Genomic DNA, 24,868 nt, shown 5'->3' on the forward strand with positions numbered 1-24,868 from the left:
AACAAGTCGACTGCCCAAAAAACAGGGACAGGCTAGCCCAGTCGTGGCCTCTTTTCCTCTCTTTTCTCCCCAAAAAGAGTGGAATTTGTTTACCGACTGGGGCCATAAGTGTCTACATCGGGGGGTGTCACTCCCAAAGGGAAGACACCGCGGAGACCACACCTGGGGGGGGGGGAGTATTTTGAGTGGAAATACGTCACATGGTCTTACCGAGTCTTGTCGGAAGTATGTCATGTGGAGAAGTCCCATGGTAGGTCCTACCCGAGAGGGGAGAAACTCTACAAACACGGTGACCAGGGGCAGAGGAACCATTGCCCAAGGAAGATGCAGTTTACCAACAGGGAAATTATTTAATGGCAGATATACATCACATGGGGCCACCTATGGGGAACCAGCACATGTGAAGCACCTAACCCAGTACAGGGCTTAGTTAGCACATGTACTGGGCTGGCAGTAAGTTTCTCCGCAAACTCGTCTGCCACAGGGCAAAGGAGGAAAGTCATCCAGGGATCACCACTTTGTGAACACTACTGGGAGTCAACAGCGCACGTCTTCAGGTGCTATGCGCAAGCAGTACACCCGGCCAGCTGTCCCAGAACTTACCTGTTCGTACCTGACAAAACACGAGATGAAACCGGCTCAACCCGGAGATTATAGAACCTCGCAAAGGTGTTGGGTGTTGCCCAGCCCACTGCTCTGCAGATGTCTGCTAGAGAGGCGCCATTGGTCAGGGCCCAGGAGGCCGCCACACTCCTGGTAGAATGGGCTCGTAGCCCTGTTGGGGGCGGCACGTGCTGGGCGTGATACGCCATCATGATGGCATCGATGACCCAATGGCCGATCCTCTGTTTAGAAAGTGCTTCCTTTCTGCTGTCCGCCAAAACAGACAAAGAGCTGCTCTGAGTTTCTAAAGCTCTCCATGCGATCCAAATAGATGCATAAAGCATGCACCGGACACAGCAACGCCAAGGCTGGGTCTGCCTCCTCCTGGGGCGGCGCTTGCAGGTTCACCACCTGATCCCTAAATGGGGTCGTGGGAACCTTGGGCACATAGCCCGGTCGGGGTCTCAGAATCATGTGAGAGTAGCCCGGACTGAAATCCAGGCACGTTTCGTTGACAGAGAACGACTGCAGGTCCCCTACCCTCTTGATGGAAGTGAGCGCAGTCAGGAGGGCAGTCTTCAGAGAGAGTGCCTTTAGCTCGGCTGACTCCAACGGCTTGAAGGGAGCTCCCTGTAGTCCCTTCAATTTGCCTCTGTCGTGAGGAGTGTGAGGTCCGAGAACCACGTCTGGGTGGGCCAGTAGGATGCTACCAGGACGACCTGCTCCTCGTCCACCCTGACCTTGCACAGAGTCTGTGCAAGTAGGCTCACTGGGGGAAACGCATATTTTGTAGTCCTGGGGGTGAGCTGTGTGCCAGCGCGTCTATACTGAGGGGTGCCTCGGTCAGGGCGTACCAAAGCGGGCAGTGGGAGGACTCCCAGGAAGCAAACAGGTCTACCTGTGCTTGACCGAATCCACTCCAAATCAGCTGGGCCACCTGGGGGTGGAGTCTCCACTCTCCCCTGAGCGTAACCTGATGTGACAGCGCATCCGCTGCGGTGTTGCAGTCGCCTGGGATGTGAGTGGCTTGCAGCGACTTGAGGTGCTGCTGACTCCAGAGGAAGATACGGCGGGTGAGTTGTGACATGCAGTGCGAGCATAAGCCGCCTTGGCGGTTGATGTATGCCACCGTTGCCGTGTTGTCTGTCCGAACCAACACATGCTTGCCCTGGATCAATGGCCGAAGCCTCTGCAGGGCGAGCAGTACTGCCAACAACTCGAGGCAGTTGATGTGCCAACGTAGCTGCGGGCCAGTCCAGGAGCTGGTGGCTGCATTCCGGTTGCATATGGCGCCCCAGCCCGTCTTGGAGGCATCCATCATAACCATGACGTGCCTGGAGACCTGCTATAGGGGAACCCCTGCCTGTAGAAATGCAAGGTCATTCCAAGGGCTGAAGAGGCAGTGACAGATCGGTGCGATGTGTCCCGCGGTGCCATGCCCATCTCGGGACTCGAGTCTGAAGCCACTGCTGAAGCGGTCTCATATGCATCAACCCGAGCGGTGTGGCCACCGCTGAGGATGCCAAATGCCCCAGGAGCCTCTGAAAGAGTTTCAGTGTAACCGCTGTCTTCTGCCTGAACGCCTTCAGTCATTTCAGCACCGACTGTGCACGCTCGTTCGTGAGGCGCACCGTCATCGAGACTGAGTCCAACTCCAAGCCGAGAAAATAGATGCTCTGAACCGGGGAGAGCTTGCTCTTTTCCCAGTTGACCTGAAGCCACAGCCGGCTGAGGTGCCTGAGCACCAGGTCCTTGTGTGTGCACAGTCTTGAGAGTGAGCTAGGATCAGCCAGTCATTGAGGTAGTTGAGTATGCGAATTCCCACTTCCCTTAGCGGGGCAAGGGCTGCCTCTGCGACCTTCGTGAAGATGCGAGGGGACAAGGACAGGCCGAAGGGGAGGACCTTGTACTGGTACGCCCGGCCCTCAAAAGCAAACCGCAGGAAGGGTCTGTGTCAAGGTAAAACCGAGATGTGGAAGTACGCGTCTTTCAGGTCTACTGCCGCGAATCAATCTTTAAGCCGGACACTCGCTAGAATGCGTTTTTGCGTCAGCATCTTGAACAGGAGTCTGTGCAAAGCCCAGTTCAGTACTCGCAGGTCCAAGATTGGCCGCAACCCACCGCCTTTCTTCGGTACGATGAAGTAGGGGCTGTAAAACCCCTTCTTCATCTCAGCCGGAGGGACAGGCTCTATCACACCCATCCGTAGAAGGGTAGCGATTTCCACGCGCAAGGTAGCGGCGTTCTTGCCCTTAGCCGAGGTGAAGCGGACGCCACTGAACTGGGGCGGACGCCTGGCGAACTGAATTGCATAGCCAAATCGGACGGTCTGGATCAGCCATCACGATGGGTTGGAAAGCGTGAGCCACGCGTCCCAGCTCTGGGCGAGGAGGACCAAAGGGACAATCTCGTCGGACGTACCAGCAGGTGGGGCCTTGCGGCAGTGCGGAGCCTGAGGCGCCACGTTGAGGGGGCTTGAACCCCGTGGCCGTGCTGAGTTGAGGGACATCGAAGCACTTCCCTGGCTCCTGATACCCACCATAGGATCGGTCGGGGAGGGGGGAGGAAGTATATCGTCCCCGCAGTCCGTCGGAACCATCCCAGTGTGGGCATGCTTGTGCCACAGCTGGGCATGCAGAGCGCCAAAACTGCTGAAATGGAATGGTGGTCTTTTTAAAGATGCTTTTCTGTTTGTGTATTATTCCTGGTTGTGGTCGTTATCTCTCAACTTCTGACGGTCACGATTGCTGTCTTTCGTGTCTGGGCGTGACCCATGCGGAGACAGCGTTCGTGGATGGATCATGTTCTCATTGCGAGAACATGACAATGGCAACGTTGTGGTCGTGGCTTGCTTTCGTAAGACCCCAATGGGACCACCTCTGCCGGGTATCCCCCCATGGACCTCCCATTCCCCAGCATGCTCATAAGACAGCGATCGTGGCCATCAGAAGCGGAGAGATAACGACTGCAACCAGGAATAACACACAAATGGAAAGGCATCTTTAAAAAGACGTTCCGTGTGTGCCGCTCTTTTAGAATGAAAATATACTCTTTTTAGAATATACTCTTTTTGTTATTCTGCCGAAGCGCCCAGGGGCGTTCTCCACGGGTGCAGAGGGGGAGAAGCCGCTGAAATGCACCGTAAAATCCAGCAGATGAGGTGAATGAACTTGCGGATGAATTCAGCTTCAATTAATAGAACTGCTTGGCTTCGAAGAGAAAATCTGAATGAGTGGTTGCATACCAGCTCCTTTTATACCCGTATGTCCGGGGGAGTGGCATGCAAATTCCACTCGCCAATTCCCATTGGCCTTTTTTCAAAGATCAGAGGTGTTTAGGGCTCCCAAGAGTGACCCCTAGTGTCACTACATCGACACAACGTTGAGTGAGTGACAGATAGGAAACAAATAAACACACCGCGATCGGTATACATGAGTAATGTTCGATTCATTAATTTATGACAACCAATGTAATCTTCAACAACCCTACCTGAAAACATATCCAAGCATTATAGCAGGTAAACAACTTCACCAAACAGTTAAAAATATTTATAAATCCATTAGGAGTGTGATTTCACACCGTTGCTGTGACTGTCCTGAAACTGCTACTCACTGAATAGCTGTTGCACTCGCTTTCCACTTCCCCAGCTGGACCTTCTTTCTGAGCTTTCAGACATGATGTAAACGCGCAAGGACAAATGACGTATGCCTGCGATTTCACACCAAATCTGACCCGACAGCTCTATATAAAAATCATTATTGTAGGCTTTCTGTAGTAAATCGGGGTAAGACAAGGACAAGGTTTTGAAGAAGAAAAAAATAAACATATCTTACCTAGTGCAGCTCTAAGATACAGTATTCCATGCAGCATGCTCTGTTGTATACTGCACATTTTGACAAATAGCTGAGTTCGGAATGGCATACTACCTTGCTACTATTTCTGCCATATCTATATACAGCAGAAATAGTACAAGTAGTATTGTGGTATGCCATTCCAAACCCAACCAATGTTATATACTGTAGGTATTCCATGCATGCAGACAATTTGCATATGCAAAGTACACTTATTGTGGCTTATACTGCAGAAATAGCAGCCTGATTGAGCCAAATTAAATCAATAGTTAAACCATTCCAACACTAAAGAATGCTTAAAATGCAGACATAGTGTTAGAATAATAGACCCATCATTAAAAAGAGAGTAAATCTAAATGAGATGTGTGCGTGTTATGTGTGGATCAGTGCTCACTGCTGATGTGGGCATGTCGAGAGACTTCTCAATGTCTGAGGGACAGATAGCTTATGTATTATTAAAGCAGATCATGCTCTTCAGTGTGCCTGCGACATCACTCATGTGCTACTGATGCTGCCCTCAGCTGCTGGTTTTATAGTTTTTTTTGTGAGAACCATACTAGACTAAACTGAGTGGCTTACACCATTTACAGAAGAATTTAGACCATGGAGTTTCTCATAGAGATGTAAAATATGAGATGGATTTAATGAATTCCTGTTTAAAGCCTGAACATTTCTTATATAACACTGATTTAATATCTTTTCAAGCTGGAACGCCATATATGAATATTTAATTGCCAGATTAATTTTTTATTTTTTTATTAATATGCCGTATCATTGTGCCTTTTATGTGTGCTGTATTAATGGCCTTGTAATTAAGTTTCACTTTTTTTTTAATTTACCATAAGCTACCATGGAATTACTGTATTACTTGGACATGGTACCATGGTAATATGAATATGAAAATATTCTTGGAGTACCTTGTAGCACAATATCATTTTGTGCTGCATTGTTTGAATTTGGTTGAAAAGCCATTAAACAGGATAATTAATGGCCTATTCCCATTGTGACAACTTACCCCACATAGTGGAACAACATGCCTTGTTGTGTGTTAAATGAATGAACTAGCCCCAGTCTCCTCTATATCAAAGCACAAAAGTGTGTGTTTTGGAAAAAACTGTTAAAAAATATAAAAAATTCTAATATATATGTATATATACTGTATACAGTTGTGGCTGAAAATATTGGCACCCTTGATAAATATGAGCAAAGAAGGCTGTGAAAAAAAATCTGCATTGTTTATACTTTTGGTCTTTCATTCAAAAAATTCACAAAAATCTAGCCGTTAAAACAAGTAAAACAATTGAAAGAGGGGAAATATCTCATTATTAAATAAAAATGTTTTTTCTCCAAAACACGTTGGCCACAATTATTGGCACCCCTAGAAATTCTTATGAGTAAAATATATCTGAAGTATATTCTCATTCATATTTAAAAAATTTTAGTGCACCTGAGTGACTAGGAACATTAAATTGTTCAGCCATGACTTCCTGTTTCACAGGGGTATAAATATGAGGTAACACCAGCCGCGGCCCTTGCGTTTTAAGTCTAGGCCTTCAGTGCGATTCATGCCATTAAGAAAACAAAGTTTCACAATGAATAAGATGCCATATCATACATTACGTGGCAGTCAACTAATAATACCAATTGACATTTTAAAAACACGTCCACACACGAAAGCCAGAACCAAGGAGGTCTAATACCAAGAAAAAGCTCTCTAATAATATTTGCGATTTAAATTTTGCTTGCATTAAATTTTGTTTCGTCAGGGTACACGGTTACTTTTCTAAATTTGATCCGACACTGAATGCTCAAGCAGACTAATTTATACTTACAAAACTCCTGATGTTGTTAAAACAATGCAAATAGCACTTACCAATTAGCTTGAAGTGAAAATCAGTCCTCCTTTCCTGTTTAATCAATTAATCAGTCGCACGATCACGCAGAACATCTCAGGTTTTTAAATCCATAAGGATCTGTTCCTCAATGGTGATGTGGCAGTGACAGCCGACTCATCAGCAAGATCTCGCACTCTTCGCTTTCAAATTACATACATCACTTGAAGCGTGATTGCTTCACTCAAGGCCAGCTAGAAGGCCTGGACTGGGACATATCCTAAAGACCACACCCACAAGAACAAATACATTAATCTGATTGGCTGATGAATCTGACAATCTGACTTTAAATGCCTATTCACTGCAGTGTTGAGGGATTCTGTGGAAATTCTGAAGGCCTGACGGGGTAGAGCTCAGACTCGCGCTGCTTCGGCTAAGGAGCATGGCTTCGGGCATGAGATTTGTGAAACAGTTGTCACACTTTGCTTGTAAACATCGAGGAATAAATTCTGATTGGATAATCTTTTTGTTTTTTTGTAGATGATTTAGGAGTGGGAATTTTCAACGATTGAAAATACATCAATGAGAATGAAAGGATGAAAAAATATGTATTTATTAGGCATATTACGCCAGCAGAGAAGGCTTTGCTGGCCCTAAGAAATCGCCATTGGGTAATACACAGGCCAAATTGCCTTAATCATCAATCACAGTGGGTTAGACTAAAGAATATGGTTTTGATGTGCAGCAAAAGGTTGTTGAACTTAACAAAATGGGAAAATAAGAAAATAGCCAAAGCATTGAAAATGCCCATTTCCACCATCAGGGCAATAATTAACAAGTTCCAATCAACTGGAGATCTTAAGAATCGGCCTGGAAAAGGACGTGTGTCTATATCAGGGGTGTCAAACTCAATCAACTTGGCTTATATTTATTTTTTGTAGAAAAAAATGTGATGCTGCTGTGACTCAAATTAGCCATTGCTTCATACAAATATGAAATTCGCATAATAGGTAATACGACTTGAAGCATCAAAGAACTAAAAGCAAGCATAACTCAATCATGAATAAAACTTTAAATTAACTGCCCAACCTATTTAAGCGTTTATCAGGTTTTCATTCTTATTTTGTTATCTATTTGCTATAACTTGACACCTGTGCCCTGTACCATGAAGGTCGCTGAATGAACTCAGGGTTTCAGGATTGGTTTGAGGTTGACAAATTCAAACCAGTCAACTCAGGCTTCAATCTTGACCAAAAGATTAGATTACGCGCTCGTGCACATGAATGAGTGACGTTTGCAGCGCACAGCCAATCGTGTGAGAGAACGCGATTCACTTCTGGTGAGAGACTCAGCGGGATTTACCTCTCTGCTGAAAGTTGATGATTATGAAAAAAAAAAAATTAAATTAAAATATTTAAACTGTGCACAAGACATCATTTTAAAAATATAAAAAAACCTTCAAATGCATTTTAACCGCTCAAGAGTTCAGCATGAAATCATGATGACTTAAAACACATGATTTACACAGTACATGGGATATCTGTAAAATTATGAAGCAGTTAAGGACATTTACACAACGAGAAGAAACAGTGGCTGCTACGAGAGCTCAAGAGGACTGCTGCAAACAAATTCTTTATGTGATAAAAATATATATAAAAAAGCTGGTATATCAATGCGTAGTATTCATACAGGCCAACAACAAGAACACACAGGCTTATTAATTTTAAAAGCTTAAATTTATTTAAAATATAAAAGCTTGTATATTTATTTGAATTTAAAACTTTATATATCATTCAGAACTATTACAAATAAATATAGGCTGCTATTGATTACAAAACGGATAGAGACTGTAAAGATGAATATTCTCCCTAAGTTTATTTTCCTTTTCAAAATCTACCAGTTAGTATATCAAAAAGTGTTTTTAGACAACGGAATGAACTACTTTGTAAATATATATGGGATAAGTTGTCAAAAAGGCTTACAGGACTAGAATTCCCAAATTTAATAAACTGTTATAAAGCTGCCCAAATTCAGCCTATATTGATTTGAATGAACGAAGAATCTAAAGTGAAATGAAGGAAGAAGGAAGTTTATCAAATGGGGGAAACTATTAGTATATCCCTGTTCCTACCCAAACAAAGCAACAAATTTAAATCAGTAAATAATATTTGTATAAATAGTACTTTTAGAATTTGGTTAGAAAAAAAGAAAAAATAGTAAAATTAAGAAAGATAATTTACAGTTAGTTAATTTACAAGAAATTGATAAAGATCCTGATTTCATGCCAAACAGTTTAGATAATACATTTAAGTTTTGGGCAGATAGAGGTCTGAAAAGATATCACCAACTGTTCACTGATAAAGGAATGGATGCCTTTTCAAACATAGCAAAAAATATGAGCTTCCAAATTCACAATTTTTGTATTATTTACAGGTAAGAAGATATTTATTCACAGAAGTTAAAGTAAAAGAAATAAAAAAGGATTTTTATTCTTCATTAATAAATTATATAATTGATACATACAATACAACTAATCCTATACAAATGTTAGGAATGTAAAAGAGTGCACTTGAAAGAGATATACAGGACAATATTAATAAAATTATATGTTGGTGGGAGGATGAATTAAAAATACAGAAAGAAATATCATATATTACATTCCATACTACTCAATCCAGGAATATGCTTGGAAGATACAAATGAGATTTTTTTTTTTTTTTATAACACCTGTTATTCAAAGTAAATACAATAGCATGGGTAAAAAGGACTGTTGGAGAAAATGTGAAAAAAAAAAAAAAAAAAAAAGGCTCATTACTGTCAAATTCTACATGAGTGCTCTAAATGGACAACTTAGACAAATTAGACAGGTTAATTTAACATTTAACTGCACAATATAAATACATCCAGAAAACCTTATTTGGGGTAAAATGCCATTGTCCTTAAAAAATAAAACTGATCAAAATATATTTAGGGTAATCAGAATAGCAGCTTTAAAACAGATTACAAAAAAATTGGCTTCAACCAGAACCCCCACAGTTTCAAAGACGGAGAGAACAATTTCGGAAATATACCAAATGGAGAATGTAACATTTAAAATGAATAATTAAAGTCTGGAATGTGAACATAATGGAATTTGTTTACACATATTATAAATTAATTTAGATCGATTTTTTCCTTCAGATTCTTGATTTTTGAACAAACTTAGTTAAAATATGAGGTATGATATCCAATCTCATTTAATATTTAGGAGGGGATGCAATTGTAGGTTAAGTATGTTGAGATGGCCTGTTATGTCACACAAAAAAGCCAATTCACACAACCACCTTTCATTTTGGAGCAGTTTGATGTATTTGCCCTTGCTGTCCATGAAATGATGTATTTACTCACGCAACTCAAAAAATCTATTTAGAACTTTCCCACGGCCAAGCCAGCGCAATGTGTGGTATGGCACATCTTCATACACCGAATTCATCTCCTCAAGAAATGACTGAAACTTACGGTGGTTCAAACCCTTAGCCCTGATGCAGTTACCTGCTTTTGTTACAGTGTTCATTACACGATCCATCTTCAGTACTTTACCACAAAGCGCCTCCTGATGTATTATGCAGTGGTATGCTGTCAGCTCGCCCAGGCAATTCTCCTCCTGCATCTTTTCTCACGTCCTCCCCACCAATTCACCGCACATTGCAGGTGCCCCGTACATTGTCAGTCCAGTAAGTTTAAACCAAGGTAGTTTCATTTAATTTACAGATTTTTCTGCTTGTTGAAAAATGTCATATGCCGTGGTAGTGTCAAGCATTGCTTTAACGCACAAGAGCTCTTCTGTAACGGATTAGTTGGACTCCACCCCATGGATAAAAATGGACAATTGAGCATGGACACTTTTTCAGTGAGCTGCTCTTTTTCTGCTAAGACTGACATTCGCAAATGCTTGCCTATTATCGGGGCACAGCACATCGCTAACTTTAAGCATGCACTTCTTCAGAAAATCACCCTCAGTGTATGGTTGGCCTGATTTAGCTATTTCTTCTGCTACGATAAAACTGGATTTTAGTGCTACATCACTCTATGCTTTTGCTTTAGAAATCATTGCTGTTGTGCAAGGCCCTTCTTCAGCTCTGCCACTTTCTGTTGCCTCTGCTGTATATCCAAGTCCCCATATTTGTCACTGTGTTTTGTCTCATAATGACATCTTATGTTGTATTCTTTCATTACGGCCAGAGTATCCTGGCAAACGAGACAGACAGATTTTTCTTTATGGTCGACAATTAAGTATTCCAACTCCCACCTGTCATGAAAAGTCCTGTCTTCACTGTCAACTTTCTTTCTTTTTGCCATTTTCTGGCTGATTGGCTGCTAGCTAGCTAATACTTTTTAGATGATAGGGAACAAGGCTGCTGCTAAAACCATTACTAATGTTTTTTTATTTTTATTTATTTTATTTTTTGGATTTCCTCCCCTTTTCTCCCCAACTGGCATGCCCAATTCCCAATACGCTCTACATCCTCGTGGTGGCATAGTGACTCACCTCAATCCGGATGGCAGAGGATGAATCTAAGTTGCCTCCACGTCTGAGACAGTCAATCTGTGCATCTTTATCACGTGGCTTGTTGAGCGCGTTACCGCAGAGACCTAGCACATGTGGAGGCTCACGCTATTATCCGCGGCATCCACGGACATCTCACCACACGCCCCACCGAGAGCGAGAACCACATTATAGTGACCGTGAGGAAGTTAACCCAATGTGACTCTACCTACCCTAGCAACTGGGCCAATTGGTTGCTTAGGAAGCCTGACTGGAGTCACTCAGCACGCCCTGGATTCGAACTTGTGACTCCAGGTGTATAGTCAGCTTCTTTAATTGCTGAGCTACCCAGGCCCCCTAAACCGTTACTAATGTTGACAGCCAGACAGTGTGCTTGATCACAACTGTCTTGTGCGTGTGGGTGAGAGGAGGAGGGGTGGCGGTAACCTGATGTTTAGCACGCAGCATGTTGGCAATGCTTGCTGGGACTTATAGTGCAGTGCGCCGCAGGTGGTATGGAAGTCATTTTAAAACTCATATCATTGCGTGGGCCAGATAGAAATGTGCAGCGGGCCTAGTTCGGCCTGCAGGCCTTGTGTTTGACATGTGGTCTATATTGTCTCCACGCACAGTGAAGAGGATGGCTCAAGTGGCCAAAGAATCTCCAAGGATCACAGATGGAGAATTGCAGAAATTAGTTGGGTCTTGGGGTCAGAAAGTCTAAAACAAAAAATATCAGACATCACCTACATCACCACAAGTTATTTGGGAGGGTTTCAAGAAAAAAAGCCTCTGCTCTCATCCAACAACAAACTCAAGCATCTTCAGTTTGCCAGACACTACTGGAACTTCAAATGCGGCTGGGTTCTATGGTCAGATGAAACAAAAAAAGAGCTTTTTGGCAGCAAACACCAGAGATGGGTTTGGCACACACAGAGATGAAGTACACAATGCCCATGGTTAAATGTGGTGCTGGATCTTTAATGTTGTGGTGCTGTTTTTCTGCCAGAGATCCTGGACATCTTGTTCGGACACATGGCATCCCGGACTCTATCAGATACCAACAGGTAAAAAAAATAAAAACCTGGCTGCCTCTGCCAGAAAGCTTACAATGGGCCCTGGTGCTCCGATCGATTGGCCGCTGATCGGTATCGGCCAATATTGACGTCCTATGACTCGATCGGTGATCGGTAATTTGGCCGATCACATAAACCAATCGCTCATGTCGCAAAAGATGCACTTTAGATGCTTTAAGACTTCAGCAGCACTGTCATGGCATCACAGAGTGTGGGGAATACTGGCATAGTGTGGTAAGGCAACAAACTTGATTCAGCAGATAAGAATGATGTAGTGGGAGAGGTATGGTGAATCTGAAAAGTTTGTGTACTGTACTGTTAATGTGACGTTTCACACGCGACAAAGCAAAGGGAAAACAGCGCAAGCTGTGAAATGATCCTTATTATCATTAGTGGCGGCACCTTCTCAGTCTCTGCCGGGTGTTGACATCTCAGTAATAACACAAGTTACAAGATGTGGTGTATTTCAAACATCTTAATAAAATATAAATAAATATAAATATCTCCTGATTAAACAGCATTAACAATAGTAGCACCTGTAGAGTCCAGAAACATGCGCTCTTTCTCTGCTTTCCTTTAATCTCTTGTCCTCATTAGAGAGCACATGTTCCCCTCATTAAAGTTCAAGCAGCAACAAGTGAAATATGAACTATTAATACAATCATTCAACTAAATGAAAAGGCAGTGAAGGAATTTATAAATGTAACAATTCTATATACAATATTAAGATACCATAATATAATGTATCAAATATAATGCAAAAATAAAATAGAAATAAAATAAGGAATAATAATAATTATATGAAGTAATAACAATGAATCAATAACCAAAAATGTCACATTAAGTTTAATTGCACCAATGGGTTATCAGTTTGTCTTCAGTTTGACACTAAACTTTTTTCATTTTTTATATGGCTATATATCTTAATATAGAGAATATTTTGTTAGCCTACACTTGTTTTGAAGTCTTATTTAAAAAAAACTAATTTAATAACTTTCTTTCTATAAATGTGTGTGTGTGTGTGTGTGTGTGTGTGTGTGTGTGTGTGTGTTGAAGTGTCCAGTTCTGTTTGTGCATCACTAGCCTGGGGCAGTGCAGCGACAGAGTGTGATAGATATTTTAAGAGACAACAGCATGTTTGGCCATCGGGGATATATTACCCATTAAACACACACACACTTATCTCTGTCACTCACAACAGTTCTGGTTGGTGAACTCCGAGTAAAAGCATATCACAGTCCACAGAACCCATTCAACTGCTTACTGACCCTCTGAGAAGGACAATTAGAGTGGTTTACTTCCACCCAGTCATGAGCATAAATTAATTAAATTAAATTGCATTAAAAGAAATTGAACTTTACAAAATTGAATCTGGTGTAAATAGTCTTCCTCTTAAAAATAAATTTGGCTTATTATTTTAGTAATGATTTACAATATATCAGTGACCAAACCATTTTGTTGAATTAACAGTACTGGTGGATAAGCCTGGAAGCAAATAAGATTGTAATAAGGGAAACTGTGTAGTTGTCTGTGTTGGTTGTAATCTGATGACAAAGTAAATCAGTGTAATCTAATAACTTTTAAGTCACAAAGTAGTGTAATGCATTACATTTTAAACTCATGTAATCAGATTACACTTACAAACCTTCAATTAAGTTAATTATTTTTAAGCACATTATTTGGGTTACTTATATTTCTGAAATAATATAGAATACATTTAGAACATGAATGTTAACATGTACATCTGTTTGCGTTTCTGTGGCATCGTAAGGGAGTGTGCTGTGAAATCAAGAGAAATGTGTGGTTCTGAGTCTTGAGTGAAATATAGACATTGAATTTGTTGAGCAGAAAAACAAAAACTTTTCTGTGTAAAGTGTTTTGGAAAGTAACTTAAAAGTAAAGTAATTAGTAATATGAGTAGTGTTATTTTATTACAGTTTTAGAGAAGTAATTAGTCATTTGTATTGGATTACATTTTGAGTAATTTACCCAACACTGGCAGTTGTTTAAAATAAAAGCCTACCTGCACTGTAAAAAATGTCTGTCATTTTAATAGTAAAAAATGTAAACAAAAAAAATGATTGGTTAACAGGTACACCTTAACATATATGGTGAAAAATTATAATATATTTAACTAGACAATAATTAACAATAAGAATTTTTCGCTAAAATACTGTAAAAACAAAAACAAAAACAAAAAAAGATGTCAAAAGTGTGATTTTTATCGTATAATTAACAGTAAAAAATTTATATTATGTTTAACCAGAGAATACATGTAAAAATACATGTTAAAATTACAACAATAATCAGGTGTACCCAGAGTTCCCTGCGTGACCCATCACATTTCATTACATTTTACGGGAATAGTTCAGTTTCTTCTTATTTTTAATATCAGTTATGTACTTTGGGGTGTTCTGTGCTATATTTGATGTAGTTTAGTTAATGTTTATTGCATTATTTTAGTGTCACATGTGTTATCCTGATGAAGTGTTTTGTGTTTGGGTGAGTATCTGCATGTGTATTTATTATTGTTCCTGGAAGGGTCACTCTTTATGAACTTTAAGTCATCATGTGGCCTTTTGTAATTATTACAATGATTAACAATACAAGTGATAAAGCAGACTTTTATAGTTCAGAAGGTTAGTATATCAAGTTTATATAATTTAATAATATAAACGGTAGTGAACTGTAAAATATACAGGCATCAAAATTACAGTACATCCTACTTTTGTTGGTGTAACCTAATATTTGAACTCAAATTAAGTCAGTTATTTTATATTATAGTGAATATGACCAAAATCAAACAGAATGCTCTCTTTATAATAGTTTACAAATGACTAAACAGTTATCCATTATAAATGAAAATTAAGAATGTGCATTAAAATGTTTTGATGCCTGATTTCACTTGAATCACGTGATTTCAGATTTCAGTTTCAGGTTTTAATATCAGTAATTTAATATCACATCTGTCATCGACCATAACATGAAAAAATTACCATCTGTGTCAACCAAAATTTCTATATTTATTTATTCCCCTAGTCAGTAAATTTTCAAATATTTTACTATCCACTTTATTGGTCTAGTGCATTGTTTTAACTCTAATTTTAAACCTTCTAGAATGTTGGTTTATTTTCACTGTAGGGCATGACTAATTTCTTTTGAGCATTCTTCCTAAAGGGGGCGAATGGCAGCTCAGTAAGATGAATCCTCATTCATGTCTCATTCAAATCTGAGAACAGTAGAGACATTTGCCCATTATTATTAAATGTAAAAATAGCACGGATTGGTCACTGGCATACAACATGGAAATTCACTCAAGCTGTCATTGTGAAATGTTTACATCAAGTGTGTCATGCTGCACAATCTTCACAATCCTGTTGACTTTTGAAGTAGTATTGGTAATCATTTACACTTATACCACAACAAGGGGCAAGCTTTAATCAATAATCAATGAACATTCTCAATGTAATCATTGTAAACTGAAAAGAAACAGTTCATACAGACCAACCTATAGAGTAAGAAGATCCAGTTTCATCCTTTAATGGTCATTTTCTCAGCATTATGTCATTTTAATTGACATAAATGGTGGCGTCATCTGAGCTGATCAGTTAAGAAACAATGAGTCACTGGCTGTGGCAGTTGAACTTCCTCCTGAATGTTTTTCTACCAGTTAATTTATCTGTTTTCAACTTCTAACCCAGTGATTATTAAGCTTGTGACATCATACGTTTGACTTTGAACCAATCACATCTCATCCAGCTTTGCACGCACTAATAAGCGTGCTCTTAGCATGATGCAGGAATTGCTTCATTCACTACAAGTACAAATTGGAAAATGTCAGCTCACAAATTATTCATACTGTATATGGCCAATGACATAATATTTAGACTGTAAGCCGAATAAAAAATGAATACATAATAAATGTACAGTATGTGAACTATAAATGTAATCAATGCAGAGATTTAACATGGTAAATTCCACAAGTTTGCTTAGTTGATTAGTTATCTAGTGAGGAATCTTAAATATCTTGTCTACATTTTATGTCATAACGTTTTAATTTTTTTCTTTTTTTTACTAAAACTTTCAATTTATATCCAGGTTTAAATTAGATTGTGAATCCCAGATATTCAGTGCTTACTCACACTTTTGAAACCCACTGTATAATAATTGTCATCACTCATCATGACTTGAACTTTTTTGTCAGTAATCCTTGTTAGTAAAAATTCACTGGACTGCATGTTCTGAGATGATTCAAGAAGCTGATGATGAAGATGTGCTATTCAATGACTTCTCTTCCATTTAGAGTTTAATTATGATTTGAGCATGTGACCGCAACAGAAGAAATACCTGGAGAAAGGCATTGTCTTACCACACCAGATCAGTTATACTTAAGATCTGTTGTCAGCATAATCTACTTTCTTATACTCAGAGATCAGAGGGCAAATAGAAAGATGCTTCTCTGGTTTCAAGATTCTTCCCATTATTGGCAGAGATGTTATATGGGTCATATTACATTTAACCCTCTTTGGTATGGTATTACTATATGGCAACATATAATTTTTCTTCGCTTTCATACTATTCAGAAAAACAACAACAACAACAACATCAAATTGCATTGATGGAATTTAAATGGCAGTCCAATAATACTGCTGTTATTGATTTTAAAACCAATAATATGCTGTTTATTAACCATGTAATATTAGTTTTCTCCCCATTGGTTTCTTAGGGTCACCATTACAATTTACAAGTACATTACAATAAATAAATAAATAAAAATTGTAATGTTGCCTTATGGGAATTATATACTAGAATGGAAATGCAATAGTTAATTTATGCTCATGACATAAATTTATTGACATCAATTTATTATATTACTCAAATAATTTGTTTATTTGGAAGAGTTTAAAAAAGTGGATTACATGGCTATCTGGAAAACTTAATTCTGATTGGTGAATCATGCCATCGTCTGATATTTCTGAATAGAGCGCAACCCCCACTTTTTCTGCCGTCTTGGTTCTAAAAGTATTTTTTCCATTAATTTCTTCCGGGATTTCATAAAAATCGTCATAGAACCATTCTAAGCCCTGAAACAAACCAACCAGCTCCAGGGCGAAATGCAACATTACAAACTTTAATTTGAAGTAAAAAAGCATTTGAACATCGGACAAAAAGACAAATGTGCAAGACTGTGTTCTTAATGTCTTTTAATAAGGGACTGAATTACAATCCCATGAAGCATTGTGGATGATGTATCCAAATGAACAACAATGGAAAAATATAAAACTAATTGATTTTAAGTTGCTGATTACAAGTATAGAATCAATATATTTGAATTGTATTGCAAAATATTCAGAAATTAACAAATATATTGAGATTGTAGGGAGACCGACTCGATTGCCTCATTTGCAGTCTCATTTGCCTCATACGAGTGGATGGTCACTGCTGAGCTTGTTTGGCGCACTTTGTTGGCCGCGATTCTCTGATTGGTGGAGTTTACACCACAGGATCATGGGTCTAAAAAATGAGGTTGAAATAATGCTGACTGTTGGCTTCAACAAAAGCATATACCATTGATTAACAACCTCAGAACTCAGGTTGGTTTGTCTTTAAAGCTTAAGTTACCGATAAAAGTAAATTCACCTATGGAAAAAATGAATGCGATTCTGAAAGCCATACCTGCGTCAGGTCCTGATCACCCTTTTAGGGTTTATTTTGCAAGAACAAGCAGCCAGCTGTTCATTATCCCTTGCATAAAAGATTTTATGCATAAATAACACAATTTTGATTTAAGTTTTCTGTGTTAAAAAAGTAACCATACTGTAAGAAGTATTATGTGATAACTACTTAAAGTATGGTAACAATATTGCACGTAATGTTTTTAAGAACTTTTCAATCCTTGTTTTTTAAAATGAAATCTCCTTAATTAAATCATGTGAAGTCACCCAAATTGGTTAGTATTTAATCCTTGTTTTTTTAAATAAAATTTCCTTAAATCATGTGAAATTACCTGAATTAGTTAGTATTTACTCATTTTTTAAATGAAATCTCCTTTAAAAAACATCATGTGAATTCACCCAAATTAGTTACAGTTGAAGTCAGAAGTTTACATACACTTGGGTTGAAGTCATTAAAACTAATTTTTTAAACACTCCACTGATTTAATATTGGCAAACTATAGTTTTGGCAAGTTGTTTAGGACATCTGCTTTGTGCATGACACAAGTAATTTTTCCAACAATTGTTTACAGACAGATTGTTTCACTTTTAATTGACTATATCACAATTCCAGTGGGTCAGAAGTTTACATACACCAAGTTAACTGTGCCTTTAAGCAGCTTGGAAAATTCCATAAACTAATTTCAAGCCTTTAGACAATTAGCCAATTAGCTTCTGATAGGAGGTGTACTGAATTTGAGGTGTACCTGTGGATGTATTTTAAGGCCTACCATCAAACTCAGTGCCTCTTTGCTTGATATCATGGGAAAATCAAAAGAAATCAGCCAAGACCTCAGAAAAACAATTTGTGGACCTCTACAAGTCTGGTTTATCCTTGAGAGCAATTTCCAAATGCCTGAAGATACCACGTTCATCTGTACAAACAATAGTATGCAAGTGTAAACACCATGGGACCAGGCAGCCATCATACCGCTCAGGAAGGAGACGCATTCTGTCTCTTAGAGATGAACGTAGTTTGGTGCGAAAAGTTCATATCAATCCAAGAACAACAGCAAAGGACCTTGTGAAGGTGCTGGAGGAAACAGGTAGACAAGTATCTATATCCACAGTAAACGAGTCCTATATTGACATAACCTGAAAGGCTGCTCAGCAAGGAAGAACCAATGCTCCAAAACTGCCAAAAAAAAGCCAGACTACAGTTTGCCAGTGCACATGGGGACAAAGATACATTTTTGGAGAAATTTCCTCTGGTCTGATGAAACAAAAATTGAACTTTTTGGCCATAATGACCATTGTTATGTTTGGAGGAAAAAGGGTGAGGCTTGCAAGCCGAAGAACACCATCCCAACCGTGAAGCATGGGGGTGGCAGCATCATGTTGTGGGGGTGCTTTGCTGCAGGAGAGACTGGTGCACTTCACAAAATAGATGGCATCATAAGGAAGGAATATTATGTGGGTATATTGAAGCAACTTCTCAAGACATCAGCCATGAAGTTAAAGCTCGGTCTCAAATAGGTCTTCCAAATGGACAATGACCCCAAGCATACCTTCAAAGTTGTGTCAAAATGGCTCAAGGACAACAAAGTCAACATATTAGAGTGGCCATCACAAAGCCCTGACCTCAATCTGAATTGTGGGCAGAACTGAAAAAGCATGTGCGAGCAAGGAGGCCTACAAACCTGACTAGGGTTACGCCAGTTAAGTCTGGAGGAATGGGCCAGCTTATGGAAGACTCCCCAAAACGTTTGACCCAAGTTAAACAATTTAAAGGCAATGCTACCAAACACTAACATATTGTATGTAAATGTCTGACCCAGTGGGAATGTGATGAAAGAAATAAAAGCTGAAATAAATCATTCTCTCTACTGTTATTCTGACATTTCTGAAATTCTGACATAAAATAAAGTAGTGATCCTAACTGACCTAAGACAGGGAGTGTTTTCTATGATTAAATGTCAGGAATTGTGAAAAACTGAGTTTAAATGTATTTGGCCAAGGTGTATGTAAACTTCTAACTTCAACTGTAGTAATTAAGCCTTGTTTTTTAAAAATGAAATCACATTAATTAAATCTAACATGCTTTATTCTTCTAATGATATTAAGCTAATTTAGTCATTTTTATAAGCTTAAAAATATAAAAGTGCCATTTTACCACCTTAAAACACTTTTTTACATTATGCATTTTTTAATGCTTTATCCATTTATATTTTAATTATTATTCCCACTCAAAGCATTTACATATGAATTTATATGTATTTAGGCAGATAAATAACTTGTACAAACAACCAACAAGATATAAAACCCAAACACACACCCCCTACGGTTAAGTGCTGAATTTATTCTATCAAACAGTAAGCAGTGTACATTACACTAAACAAACTGTTTGAGGAAAAAAAGGAAAAGAAATACATAGTTTAATTAAAATACACAAAAGCACCATTTAATAATAATAATAAAAAAATAATAAGTAAGGTAAATTTTACAAAGGTGAACTTACTGTCAAATTTGTGCTATAGTCAAAGTCTTATTATGACAAGCTTGCTCTAAAAGGAATAGTTCGCCCCAAAATGAAAAATCGCTCATCATTGACTCACCCTCATGAAATCAGATGTGAATGACTGACTTTCTTCTGCAGAATACAAAAAAAGAAAATCTTAGCTCTGTAGGTCCTTACAATGTAAGTGATAGGTGACCAAAACTTTGAATATTCTAAAAGCACAAAGACTTCCTAAAATTAATCCATATGTCTCTAGTAGTTTAATTCATGTCTTAAGTAATCCAATCAGTTTGGGGTGAGAAAATACCAAAACATAACTCCTTTTTATACAAATCATGACATCAGCAGTCTCCTTGGCGATCATGAGCAAGGAGTTTTATTTTAGTCTGTTCTTACCCAAAACCGAACAGATAGCCTCAGTTTCAATTTTTATGAATTTATCATATTTAAAAAGGTATTTAAAACTGGAGTGTAATTTAAAAATGTTTTAACAGATTAAACCACTAGAGTCTTATGGATTACTTTAATGATGTTTTTGTGCTTTTTTGAGCCTTGCATGATTTACTTGCATTGTATGGACCTACAGAGGTGAGATCTGTGATTTGTGTGTTCTGCAGAAGAAAGAAAGTCATACACATCTGGGAAGACACACATGTGAGTAAATTATGAGAGAATTTTCATTTTTAAGGGAACCATTCCTTTAGGCTATAAAAACACATACATGATATAAAGCTGCTAGATATTAAAGACAAGGTAAAATCTCAAACCTTTAAATGTTTTCCAAAAAAAAAAAAAAAAAAAAAAAAATGCCATACATGCTAACTGGACTGGACTATACCCACACTTGCTGATAAACTTATAACATTCTCCAACAAATAAAACAGATTTGTTTTTGTGGGAAAAAATCTATTCTGGAATAAAACTTGGTAATAAACAAGCAATTTGTCTTGCAAAACCATGACAATTATGCTTGCTATAAGCTTGTATTAATGTTGAACTTTAAGAACAAATCCTTCTATTCAGTGCATTCTGGACCAAAATCTGGTCCAGAAAAACAAAGAAAAGGCTTTGATTGCAAAACTCTATAAAAGAAGTTGCACTTTGGTGGATAACTTGCATACATCCAGTTCTAATAAGATCTTCTGAAAGGCCTCAAATGTGTACCTCAGTTGTTTGGGATAGCTGAGGTTAAGGGCATAGAGTCCCAGAAGAAATTGCACAGGCTTTAGCCATATTTTCCAACCCAGTCATGACCCCCTCCAAGATGATGCTGATGTCCTACTGCTCCCCCCTTTGTGTGACAGTAATTTTCATTACGTGCTGCAGGAGATCTTGCTGAACATCTGTATTCGACGACTATAGAACACAAACACACAAGCATTTGGTACTTCTCATGTTGCAAGTATTTCTAGCATGTCAGCATTTAAAAAAGTGTTGCATGTATTTATTTTTTTTATTTTTTATGTTAAAATAATTGTATCTCATTTTAATATTCTGAGACAACTATTAGTAAACCATATGTTGTCTGATTTCTCTGAAAAGTGTAAACATTTTGACTCTTCGACTACATTCATAAAATCCATTCAGACTGAGTGTTTGCAATGCAACTCTTATGAGAAGGGGGTGCACAAAATTCAGTTCATCAGATAAAGTTTTGTTAAAAGTTACCAGGCTGTAACAATGAAAACCTAGTCAAACCTATTACTAGAGTATTGTACCTATCACCTCCTTTTGTGTTTCACAGAGAAAAACACATCCTGGTTTGGAAAGACATGAGGCTGAGTATATATATATATATATATATATATATATATATATATATATATATATATATATATATATATATATATATAATTTAAATAGACAAAAGTACTAAATGCATTTTTTCATATTCATATAAGCATATAAATGTTCACAATAGTTTCAGGTACTTACATCATAATTTTGTAAGGTATCTTTCTCCTCCTCTCCAAGGTTATTTACCAAGCAAAAGATTATGCTTCTACCTGGGTCCTGAAAATTTATATGTACACATTTTTTCACTTTTTACATTTATTTGGAAATGTATTTATTTATTTTTAATTTAGGTGGTTTTACTCCTACATGAAGCTTAATCAGAGGCCTTTTCATTTTCTAGTCTTTAACAACCACTTTAGACCAGGGGTTTTCAATCCTGCTCCTGGGGACCCACTGCTCTGCATATTTTGTAAGTCCCCCTTATCTGACTCACCCAGATCAGGTCATGGAGCCTTTACTAATGAGCTGAGGATTTCAATCAGGTGTGTTAAATAAGGGTGACATTAAAAATGTGCAGAGTTGTATGTCCCAAGAACATGTTAGAAAACCACTGGTTTAAGGTTTACAGACTACTTTACCTGTTTGTTTTTTTTCCTCAGGGCATTTTATAGAAGATTAGACTCTGTAATCTTTATCGGCGCGGGGAACGCACGGTCCATAAAAAGTTTGGGAAAAATACTGGGCTGACAGACATCAGCAGAAGTGGGAGAGAGCATTGAGGGGGAAAGATCAGCACCACTGATTATGAGACTGCAGGAATGAATGTTTCTCTCATTATTTGTTGCAAGTTGCTCATGATAAAAAAAAGCACAGCAAATTAAGTTCTGTAACTCCATTGGGACGTGGGACACGGCACGTAAAATCGGGACTGTCCCGGTTTTATCGGAACGTCTGGTCACCCTAGCGTCACTTGAAAATGTTCTTGAACAAAAACTGAGATAAAGCAAACAGTAACCATTTGTTTAGTCTGATCACATTGGTTTTCAAACAATTTTTGAAGCACATCTTAAAAGCACATCTTTGAAGCACATCCTCCATTTATGTGCCATCTCCATGCGTATGGGAGAAGAAAGGAGGTATTATAAACAATCATCGCCCTTTTTTCATCAGACCATCATCCACATTTTCTCCACAAAACATTGCACATTTAGATGTCTCTCTTATTTCACACCCCTGATTCAACTAGCTCATCAGGACAGGCATGGACATAAACTGGGAATATAATATAAGGGAGCCATCCAAAATATGCAATGTTAGTGGTGCTCCAGAACTAGACTGAACACACCTGGTCAACCTTTAATGAGACAATTAAGAAATAAAAGGAAATTACAAATGATTAAGGCACGTGTACATGTGTCAAAATGTCATTAAATCAGCAGTTGTTCCCTTTCAAATTAATTGGTGTCCGTTAATTAAACCACAAAATTGCACAATTTTTCCCGAAGTAATTAGGTAGTATTCTTTCTTAATTTTATTAGTTGAATTGGTGTCCATGAATTAAACCACAATATTGCAAAAATATTCCCAAAATAAAGTAGTTGTCTTTTCTCTTAAATGTATTAGTTAAATGTACCCAATATTTTTTATACAACGCAAAGCCATAATTTCAAATATAAAATAAATTTAATGTTTATAAATTGATGTTAATTTTTTAATCAAATTGAATTGACACGTGAATCGCTTTTTACAGTGAAAAAGAATGCACAACTGACTAATATTACCTTTAAGAACAATATTAAATTGTAAATGATATTGATTTGTATCAAATGTAAAATTATATCAATAGTCATACAAATTATTGATATCATAATGTCTAATATACAGTATATTTATTTAGAACATAATGCATACCTCACCAGAAAGATAAATAATCCCTTAAATGTTTTATATGTGTATTATAATATATCTATTAAAATTTGTCACCACTTTTTTTTTTTTTTAAATGAAACCTATACTAATTTTCTCAAAGTTTTGTAATTTGAGATAATATGAGACATTATCCTATGCACTCTTTTAAGCCACATCCTCAGTGATTAGACTTCTTGAAACCTCTAATGATTCTTGTCACAGGGCAGACATTTGTTGAATCTTAATGGAGATGATAGATAGGGTCACATAAGATTTGTTGTATAGACATCACCACACCCCCAAGCCTTTAAAATTGACCAGTTCTTGTTATGTATCTGGGCCAAGGACGGACTAAACCATTCTGAGAGAATTAGCGGTTAATGGGGATTAACTATCGGTTTGTCTTTCAAACATGATCAACAGCACAAAAAGGTCAAGTTGCACACTTTAGCAATAGGTGTAGAATACTAACAACTGCCTTTTCAATTAACACCTTTGTTTTTTTCCTTTTTTTTTTTTTGATGTGACTTTCTGGGGAATTAAGAATTAGAGCTCATCATTGTTCTTAAGTCACCTCTGATTCTCCTGGTCCCATTAATCTCACACTGATTTTTCTCTCTTCCCCTCTTTTAGTCACATTCTGTCTCGCTTTCTGGTGCGTGACTGGAACAGGTTCCATTTCTTGCAAGGTTTGGATTGGCTGATGGCTGCTGTTAGATCTGTGCCTTTAGTTAAAGGAGACTCACTCATAAGATATTAATACTGAACATTTATCTAGGGCGTGGCCTTCACAGTCCTAAACTCTGCTTGTTGAAGCTACTAGGACTAAAGGAATCATTAAGGAAATCTTAAAAAGGAAAGTTTGAAAGAAGAACATTGTGGTTGCATTGCATTTGAACAAGTCCCCAGAACACCCTAAAATGTAACAATTTAGATCTTTCTGTCATTATTTTTATTCATACCATCAGAGTTCCACTTCTATCAGCCAAAAACAGAAAGCTGAGGCTGCAGTGGGCAGAGACTGTTGTACATGAAAATCCCAGGGGTTCAACAGTTACAGAAATACTCAAACCTGCCCATCAGGCACCAAAAATCATTCCATGGTCGAAATCACTGAGATCACATGTATTTCGTCATTCTAATGGTTGATGTGAACATTAACTG

At 38.1% G+C, this 24,868-nt stretch overlaps 1 protein-coding gene across 1 annotated transcript in view; it reads left to right on the top strand.

Moving 5' to 3' along the window:
• The window catches only part of LOC127424219 (FERM domain-containing protein 3-like), a 142,305-nt gene that overhangs the window by 27,576 nt on the left and 89,861 nt on the right, over positions 1–24,868 (top strand). The window lies entirely within an intron of this gene.

Source organism: Myxocyprinus asiaticus, chromosome 33 (assembly GCF_019703515.2).
Source record: "Myxocyprinus asiaticus isolate MX2 ecotype Aquarium Trade chromosome 33, UBuf_Myxa_2, whole genome shotgun sequence".
NCBI lineage: Eukaryota > Metazoa > Chordata > Actinopteri > Cypriniformes > Catostomidae > Myxocyprinus > Myxocyprinus asiaticus.